A 9,382-nucleotide genomic window follows, 5' to 3' on the forward strand; every position below is an offset into this window, starting at 1 on the left:
TAACAGATAAACTTCAAGTTCAATTTCTGCAAAATTTGCTCCAACAAAAACTTTGAATTTTTGGCGATAGATAGTAGAGCAGTGGTTGAGTTCAATACCACTCATAACTCAATTTTTTCAAAATGTGGGTTGGTTCCTTTCTGTTTAACTCAGTCCAAATATGATTGAGTTATTAGAGTTCCAAATATTACTGATAGTGAGACCAGCCATAAACTCGGAAACAGAGAACGCTAGTTCGGTCTCTCCTGTAATCTGCGATGAGGTGATGTGCAACCCAAAATCACAAGATATGCTCATATCTATTCCTTCTGCAGTTTGCTTATGGCTCACTGCGCAATGGTGACTTAGTTCTCCATATGGTACAGCGTCGTTTGTCGAGTTTTTTGAATCCCAATCGAAGTTACGCCCTGATCGCGGAATAGAGTCTAAAATCAAATTCACCATTTGGTCATAATATTTGAGGTATATAAAGATATGTTTTCGTTGATAGCCGATGACAGAGTTTGTTAAGAAACTGTGACGGGTGATATGGATCGTGCTGATACTGTTCTCGTGTAGACTTTTGATGAAGAAATGGACTGGAAAGTCGTTGTTTAGGCTGAGAACGTAAAGTAAGCGTTGATTTGACAAATCAACTACCATTTTGCAAACGTGAAGAGCAGGAGGAAGCTCGTGCCCTAATTCTACGTCAAGAGGTATCTCAAATGCTTCGTTCTTTTTAGCGTCCCAAACGATGAAAACGAAGAGCAGTAATTTTAAGTTCACTTCAGACGATTTCATTTTCATGAAAAATTGAGTGGGCACCTTTCGGTTTTAATTGGCCAGAGTTTGTTTGTTTCGTGTGAACTTATGTAAAGCGCGCGTTTCGCCTCATTCAACTCTCCTACTTCTGCGTGAAAGTCTCTGAGTTAGGCAAAAAGATAATCTCCTTCAGTTTGTGGTTACGCAATTTTATCTACTTAGAAGTCGAAATAAGTGCATCCCGTATTTCGCTCCGGCAAGTTTTCAACCCTGCGTTAAAGTCTCTGAGTCGGTTGAAGAGATCAAGCCTTTTCCATTGTTGCAGATATGCAAAAAGTGTACTGGAAGTAACCCATGTTCATATTTTCCAGGAAAAAAGTGATAGCGTCGTTATACAATATAATTCTTCACGGATAATAAACCCACAAAAATGGGTAACTCAGGCTGATAAATTCAGTTGTTCGTGCTTAAAGAGCTGGCAACCTTGGTTACTCGCGTATTGTCTGTGACTTTTAATCATCTCACTCCAGACTTTTGCCTTTTTTACGTATTTGTTTATTCTTTAAAATACTCACTTGCTGCTTGTCCACAATGACTTAAAATTTGCTTTTAGGTGTTACTTGTGATTGTTAAAACTGCCGATGAACTTTTAATGTTTTAGGGGAGCACTTGCCAAAACAATAGAACTAAACGTACCTATGTAATCACTGAGTTTCTGTACAGGAAAGTGACAATATGCACCACCATACAATTCCACCAAGTACAAAATTTCTGAAAACAGTGTTAAGTTTGCTTCTATTCAGCTGTTCAATGCTCTCCCTCTAAATATTAGACTTCACTTTAAGAGCTCAGAGATCAGCAAATTTTTTTCACATTTGAAATCGTTTCTTTTGGCTGAATCCTTTCAAGATCTCTCTGAGTTTTTCACCACTGCTTAACTTCCTAACTTAATGTTCTAGTATTGATAACTCACGGTATTCACTCTCTCTGTTTTCCAACTTGCTGTTATTGCAGGTTATAAATTTATTATAAGATAAATTTGTTTTAATGTCTTTTTTGTAACTAAATACCATGTTGACTAGTACAATAGCCCCATATGGTGGCTTTATGTATGTTATGTAAAAAATAAAAATAAAAAAATAAAATAAAAATATGGAAGTCTGACATTGCAGTTGACTCACAATCAGTAAATAACACGTCAAAATATACAAACTATTGCAAATGCAGCACTTGAAACAGCGCTGCATTGCGTTTAGAACTTGTTTTCGCAATATCAGAGACTCCAAGGTTGATGGGTTTGTTTTTCAATCCCAGAAGTGTTATTTATTTTTTTCCCTGTTTGTAAATGATTCTCAGGGAAACGGTTGGGGATGAAATTTTCGGAGTTCATTTTCATGAAAGTTGCGTCGAAATTTGTTCACGATTTTCAACACATTAAAAAAATAGCTTTTGACGAAACTAGCAGAGGTTATTTTAACGTGTTACGAGGCAAGAAAACTTTTCCGCATATCACAAAAATGAAAAAAGAATTGGTCTCTTTTTAACCGACTCGAAGATTTTAAGGCAGAGTTGAAAAGTTGCCGGGGCGAAACGCATGATGCAATTACTTCGACATCCAAGCAAGCAGAATTGCGTATCTACAAAATGAAGGAGAATCTCTCTTCGGCTGCCGCAGAGACTTTAACGCAGGAGTAGAAAAGTAGGATGAGGCAAAACGCGTGATACAACGATTCCGCCTTCTGAGACGGTACAATTATTACAAGTCCATAAAATGAAGGAGAATGTAAACTTTTTCCGGCTGACTCAGAGACGTAGGTAAACGCATAAGTAAAAAGTTGAATGGGTCAAAACACTTGATACAAATATTTGGACTGCCAAGAAGATAAAATTTCATATCCACAAAATGAAGGAGAACATGGTGTTCTGTATCATCGCAACTATTTAGTACGTCAAATCAGACCTTCAGTTTGCGTAACCGAACTAATTTGGTTGAAGAACCGATGAAAGAAATTCGGTTACTTGCGAACCAGGGCCAGATTTAGGGGGTGGCCACATAGGCCGCGGCCCATGGCGGCAAATTTAGGGGGCGGCAAATTTTGCAATTTTTTTAAATTTAGGTATAAAAAAAATCGGATACAGAAAGAAAATTACAAACGAGGAAAGGCGACAATATCTCTCATTTCCTGATAGTATTGTAATTTCTAATTTTGTCGTCTTTCTGTGATACAAGAGACAGCACATTTAATTAATCAAGTTAAGAGTGAAACCAAACACGCAATTTGGCCTGGAACGGCACGGCGCAGAGAGCAATGATGACGAGGACTTGAGATGAAAAGGAGAAGCCCTTCGGCGCGGTGGTCGGCATGTAACACATATTAGCGCCTACAAGACTGCATGAATACTTCACGCATTGCGCCAAACACAGTGCGGCCAGCGCAGCGCGGCGATGGAAGTTAAAATTATTTAACCATATATATGTTTGTTCTTTAATAAATTTTTCGTTCATTTCTCATGAATGGGAGGCCTTGTCCACACAGAGATGAGATAGGTTTATAGAACTTGACTTTCGCGCAAAGTTCCATGAACTTTTGCTAGTAGTGTTGACAGGGCTTTCGCAAAAAATGTGTCCAATACAAGTGAACGCGCCTTATGCACCCCTCTCCCTCTGGCACTTTCACTTGATGGTTTTTAATGATGTTTCAAAAGGAATAAGTAGGGGGCGGCAAAATACAGGCGGCAAGTAGGTAGATCCGGCCCTGTTCCGAACTGAACGTTCGATGATACCATAGAGAAAAAAAGGAGGTGTTTGCATTTCGGGCATCTTGGAATTTCCTTGATGACGTAGGTCGGTACAGCGACGTTTATCATCAATTTTCTTGGAAATGGTGTAATTTATAGAAAAAATTCATTCCATAAAAAGAGCTTGAAATTATATCATGAGTTGATTTAAGCAAAAAAAATGGGACATTACGGTCCGTTTTTCATACTTCGAATTCCGGATTTCACTGACAAGGTTGTATCGACCTATGTCATAGGGTAAACAAACCTCAAGATGCAAACACCTCCTTTTTTTTCTGTATGCGATGATACGAATCAAAAGGTTGGTTTTATTCTATTTTTCGAAAATCACTGCAGACGCGCTATTGTCGGTGCAAATTACTGCGAAGGCGCAATGTCAAAGTCAATAAGCGGAATCCCTGGTGACTCGAAACTGTGTAGGTCGAAGATCTTTCAACCCCTCTGTCATCGTCTCTGCCAACAACGACTGCCACCATGGTCAGCCGAAAACCATAAGACATACCACCAATTGCGTAGCCGTGGGGCCACGGGGGCTGGACCCCCTAGGAGTGAAAAAGTTTCCCCCTAAAGTGTCACTTTCCCATTACTTCTTTACCTTTAAATTCCCAGAATTTTCCCTAATAGCCATTTTCGCTTTTACCTGACTTCAAAACTTTCTAATACCCTGCCTCCCCTGGTAGAAATTGGCAGTAGAATTTGTGTTCCAAAATACCATAGACCTACGGCCGGCTGTAAGATTTCCAATAGCTTCTACAGCCGCCTACACAATTTCTTATAGCCTTTTATAGCCGATGGCGATTAAGCAACTCACAGCCAGGCGATAAAGTGTATGCTAAACGTCACTAATTACGGATGCTAGGACTTGGTGAGTTTTTGGACCACTGCTCTCTTTTTGGGCCGGAGTATCTTGATTTATTTTGCGAGGAAAGCTCCGTACTTTTGATGGATGCCTGCCATTCCTAATATATTAGAGCGCCTTCAGTTTCGTATGATGCTGTGCAATACCTCTGGTGTGAAATAGTTGCTTCAAGCGCCGTGGCACGCTGCGGTGCGGCAGGCGGGCAGCCAGCGCGGAACGCGCATTGGCGCCTACAAACCTAACAGGGATACTTCACGCGTTGCGCAATGCGTGAAGTATCCCTGTTAGGTTTGTAGGCGCCAGTGCGTCGCCGCTCCACTTTGTGTTAGGTTCTAATATTTAATCTGGCGGAGTCAGCGTTATTCAACTCATGATTTTGAAATGTTTGCACATCCTGTATGGATTATTCTCGTTTTAATTGATGAAAAAAAATATATATTAAAGGAAAATATAACGTGTGTTTTGAAAATATTAAGGTGGTTCCGTATCAAACTGAATGATTTCCAAAGCACACGAATTTCTACACAATATCTTATAGCCTTTTATAATCGATGGCAAAAAAACAACGACCAGGCGATAAAGTGTAAAGCCCGGCTGTAGGAACTGTAGCCCGGCTGCATAATTTTTTATCGCTTAATTCGTATAGCCCGGCCGTATGATTTTCTCCGCATTCTACAGCCAGCTATATGATTTTCTGTAGCCTCATTTAGCCGGCTATAAGAATTCCTATGGTATTTTGAAACGCAGCTCTTATCGCCAATTTTTACCAGGGTCTCCCTAACCTTTGAAATTTTCGGTTTTTTTTTTTTTTTTTTTTTTTTTTTTTTTTTTTTTTTAACATGGTGACTTGTGCTAAACTTTCGACAGAATTTCTAAGAATATTTATGATTATTCTTTTTCAAAACTTTCAAATACTTTACATTAAATTGAAAATAAAATTATCTAAAAAATCGGGAGAAAATTATCCATAAATCTTCCTGAAAACTCATACTTCATCAAAGGAATTTTGAATATTACTGAAAGCTCATACCGACTTTTTCCCTAGCAATGCATTATTGTTGTATTCGTGTTTTGAGGCAATTTTTATCAAATTCTTCAGCATTCTGATATAATACAAAATTAAGGAAACTAAATACAAACCTTTAAACTGCAGATAAGAATTTTTGATAGTTTTTTTTTCAAACATTTTTTTCTTCTTCTCTTGCTAAGTTTCGATGGGTACTAATTTCTAAAATATTTTCAGTAGAATAATTATAATTTACGATTTAAAAAAAAAAAAAAAAAAAAAAAAAAAAAAAAAAAAAAAAACCAGCAAACTCAAAGTTTTCAATTTATTCTTTTAATGTAAAAAATTATTAAATAACAAGCGAAAAGAAAAAACAAAAGAGCATAAACTTAATCTTTGAGATAAGTGAGTACCAGGAAAACTTGAGAAAGAAAAAAAGAAGGTGGATAACTTAAACATTTAGAGCTAAACAATTCAAAAGATCATTTCATGGTTATACTGTGACAAATCTGAAAATTTTTGGGATGACTGTTGTTTGGCTGTAGAACGCATAGATTTTGAGACCTGTTTTCTTAAAAGCATGACAAAGTAGTTCTTTTAAGAGTTAATGTGGTTCAGCATACCTGTCTTATCGAAAACATAATTGATAATAATTAATTAATCAAAAAAACAAACAGCAGGAAAATTGACTGAGAAGCAGAGTGCCTACTTCAGACTGGAAAAATAAAAAATAAAGTGCTTGCTAAAATGACTTAAACCGACAAAATTGTGAGAAATGTGTAGCGCAAAGCATAAAAAATAATTAAAATAAATGTTAGTAAATTCAAGAGAATTTCGGCCCTTCCTCCTTGGACAGTACTCTGTGCTTTATTGCTTTGTTTTAGAATTTTAAAGTTACAAGTGTAGGATTTAGAATTTAAAAAAGAACCCCACCTTAATCAACAGCATCAAAAGTTTCAAGAAAAAATTCACACAAACAAGTAAGTAACTAATCAAAAGTTTCAAGAAAAAACTCACATAAACAAGTAGGTAACTTATATCAAAAGTTTCAAGAGAAAATTCACACAAACAAGTAACTTATTATCAAAAGTTTCAAGAAAAAATTCACACAAACAAGTGGGTAACTTCAAAAAAATTAGTTTTACAAAGAGTTGCTGAACGTAAAACTTAGTAATGCGAAGAGAGCGTGTCTACAAAGAAATAGAACAAAAATACAAGAACACACATAAATTGAACATGAGAAAAAGCTAGGCATGTCATAAATGGTTGACAGAAAAAATTGGTTTGGAGGAGAGAAAATTGATCGAGATTCAATCGAGCTGGCATAGATACCTAGTCAAGCAACAGACAACAAAAAAAAAACTCAACCAAAAAAAGATGGAAATTCTCCTTAATAAACTATAATTCACATATTATGCTTCATTAAATACTTGCTGAAGAGTTTAACTGTTCTTTCCGCAAATGTCTCTGCTCAGCTCTTGTCTGTCGCTCATCAGCAATGAGCACCTTTTTGATAGCACGGTTGTTTTCCCTCTCGATCCACGATTCCCTTTCTGTCTTTCTCCTTCCTCCAAACATTTTAAGAGGTTTATTGATTTTTGGACTTGGTGACTTACGTTTCTTTGCTTTTGAATTCGGAGTGAGCGATTCTCCCAATTCAGCTGCTCTTTTCCTCTCAAGTTCTCTTTGTTTGCGGCGTAGTCTCTCTCGTTCCCGAGCAGCTTTCTGTCGCTGAGCTCTTTTCTCAGCAGCAATTTCCCGCATCATTCTCAGCTTCAGTTTCAATTCTTCTTGCCTGCATTCATTGGAGGTTCCTTCCATTTTGTGCTGAAGGGATCTGGGAAAGGACAACAAAATTGAGCAGATATTAGCATCCATAAATTTTAAACGTAGACAAGGGAGATCATCTACTGCTGTTTTTTAGCAAGCGCAGTGGTCAAATAGAAGCCTAAATCCATTCGTACATCAATTTGTACCAAGTTCATCCTGCATCATGACGGACTCTGAGTTTTGCTCGAATTATTTTGAGAAAATTAGACCCATATGAATTGAGTATAGGCTTAAGAGACAGATCTAATCATAAATTACTTGTTACCTCAGCTCATCTCTGCCAGGGTTTTGGGTTTGAACTTAGGGGTTGGCTAGTAAAATCTAGCAACTTAAATCCATTTCCTGTTAATGCAATTTCATCAGAACAGTCTACGTGAAAATCAAGATGCTGCGATGGAATATGTTTGGTAAAAATGAACTCTTTGATGTGAAGAGCCACACAACTGAACGCAAATCACCTGCAGCAAAATAACGATGAACAGGAAGATATTACAGCAATTCTTTCTCCGTAGGATTGATATTCACACTCTGAAATACACAAAATAATTACTAAGAGTACACTCTATCGGAAGTTCATCTTGCCTCAGCCCTCCGAGTAAGAATGAATGAAAATACCCAACAGGTGCCACCTGCTGCTCCCGGGTCAAGTAGGTACTTTTCTTTGCGTTTGAATAGTGACTGACTAAATGAATTCTCATCAAAGGATGATTGTGGAGCAATAATCAGATGAGTGTAAATAAAATGCCTTCTTGAGTGGAAGCTTGCCCAAACAGACGTGCTACAGTGATGATCAGACAATTGTAATCAGCTGATCCAGAGTAAAAGACGGGGAACTTCGGTGTCTGTGATTATGAGAGTAAATTTAAAGAAGAGGCACGAAGCACCGCGAGGTAAACTGAGGATTTAAGAGGTAACTACTAAATTAATAAATTCACTATACTTGAGAACAGGTGCGAAATGCAAGAATGAAGGAAGTACGTAAACAGTAAACAGCGGACGACTTTGGACTTTCAAACTGTAAACAAGAAAATGGCGAAATCCCGCCATCCGCCAAACGACAAGGAGGATGCACTTTTACCAACTTCAAGTCCTTGTTGCGAATTGGTTTTATTTAGTTTTATTATTTTAAACATTATTTCCCTCGGTAAGAGTCAATGATATTATCAAAACATATTAGAGGCGCATATATTAATGAGACTTAATAGAAAATTTACTTTGAAGTAATTTGTTACTCACTAAGAAGGGAAGAAAATTTTCGATTCCTCATCAAGTAGGGATGATGCTCAGTTTTCCCGCCAAATGAGCGCGGTAAATTCGAATTGACGGGCCATGGTCCCCCTGGCCGCAGCAGCTTTTATAAAAAATATTTTCTGATTCAACTTACTCGAGAATTGATTCGATGAAAAATTGATAATTACTCACTGTATGTTGTCCACATTCATAAAGCAATTCACGACTCGACTTTACAGACTACCTGAGTATTTATTTTCAATTTTTTGTTTCTTCTTCTTTTACGGAAAGTGATGACTTAAATGCAAGGAATCTCAGTGTTGACAATAGAGTGCTTACGCAAATGTTAAAGTTTCTTCAAAAATTTCAGAAAACAATTTCCGAGAACAAATAACTGTCGTTTATAGTTTTGGTAACTTCAAAATAGAAAAAAATACTAATGGTTGTTTAGGGAGCCATATAAAGAAAAAGTCCTCGGTGCCAATTTGGGATGCTTTTCAACAGTAAACTGCTAGGATACATCCCAACACGCAAAATGTTGGCCATCAAAAAATGCCACATGGATACACATATTTTTTCAAGTTACTTGCCAATGGCTGAAGTCAAACGCTGCGATTCTCCACTCAATTATTATCTTTTCAAAGGGAAACTGACGAACAGCAGCCACAGTATAATATTGTGACTGAATTTGTTTTGCTCACTCTATACAAATCACATGAAGTTGTTGTGAAATATTTTATCGTAATTAGTTTTCTAGTGGAGGAACACAAGATAATTAGAGGTTCTTCGATATTGTGATTGAAATATGCATTTTTCGCACTAAGCGATCGAGTTCTTTTTACTCGAGGTGCCTTTAGACCTCTTATGATGATGGAGTTTTGATTCTTCACATTTTTCAAAGACAATGCTTCCTATCT

General features: G+C 37.2%; 1 non-coding gene across 1 annotated transcript; it reads right to left on the bottom strand.

Moving 5' to 3' along the window:
• Positions 1–5,718: 5,718 nt before the first annotated feature.
• On the bottom strand, positions 5,719–7,993 carry LOC109029800 (uncharacterized). Its single transcript, XR_011900704.1, has 2 exons — positions 7,694–7,993; positions 5,719–7,242 (listed from the first exon to the last, which is right to left on the bottom strand). It is a non-coding gene; the product is annotated as an uncharacterized protein (transcript).
• Between the last annotated feature and the right edge of the window lie 1,389 nt (positions 7,994–9,382).

This window comes from Bemisia tabaci, chromosome 10 (assembly GCF_918797505.1).
Source record: "Bemisia tabaci chromosome 10, PGI_BMITA_v3".
Lineage (NCBI taxonomy): Eukaryota > Metazoa > Arthropoda > Insecta > Hemiptera > Aleyrodidae > Bemisia > Bemisia tabaci.